We start from the raw sequence: 444 nt of genomic DNA on the forward strand, positions 1-444 counted from the left end.
CACTACTATTGAACTAGCTCTACAAGCTAGTTCAAATAATTTTACAATAGAGTTGAACTAGCTCTATAACCTAATACAAACAATTTTACACTAGAGATAAACTAGCTCTACCAGCTAGTTCAAATAATTTTACACTAGAGTTGAACAAGCTCTACAGGATAGTTCAAATAATTTTACACTAGAGTTGAACTAGCTCTATAGGCTAGTACAAATAATTTTACACTAGAGTTGAACTAGCACTATGACCAAGTACAAATATTTCTACACTAGAGTTGAACTAGCTCTATAGGCTAGGTCAAATAATTTTACACTCGAGTTGAACTAGTTCTACAAGCTAGTTCAAATGATTTTACACTACTGTTGAACTAGCTCTACAGGCTAGTACAAAATTTTTTACACTAGAGTTGAACTAGCTCTACAAGCTAGTTCAAATAATTTTACACT

The sequence above is a fragment of the Triticum dicoccoides genome, chromosome 3A, assembly GCF_002162155.2.
Source record: "Triticum dicoccoides isolate Atlit2015 ecotype Zavitan chromosome 3A, WEW_v2.0, whole genome shotgun sequence".
Classification (NCBI taxonomy): domain Eukaryota; kingdom Viridiplantae; phylum Streptophyta; class Magnoliopsida; order Poales; family Poaceae; genus Triticum; species Triticum dicoccoides.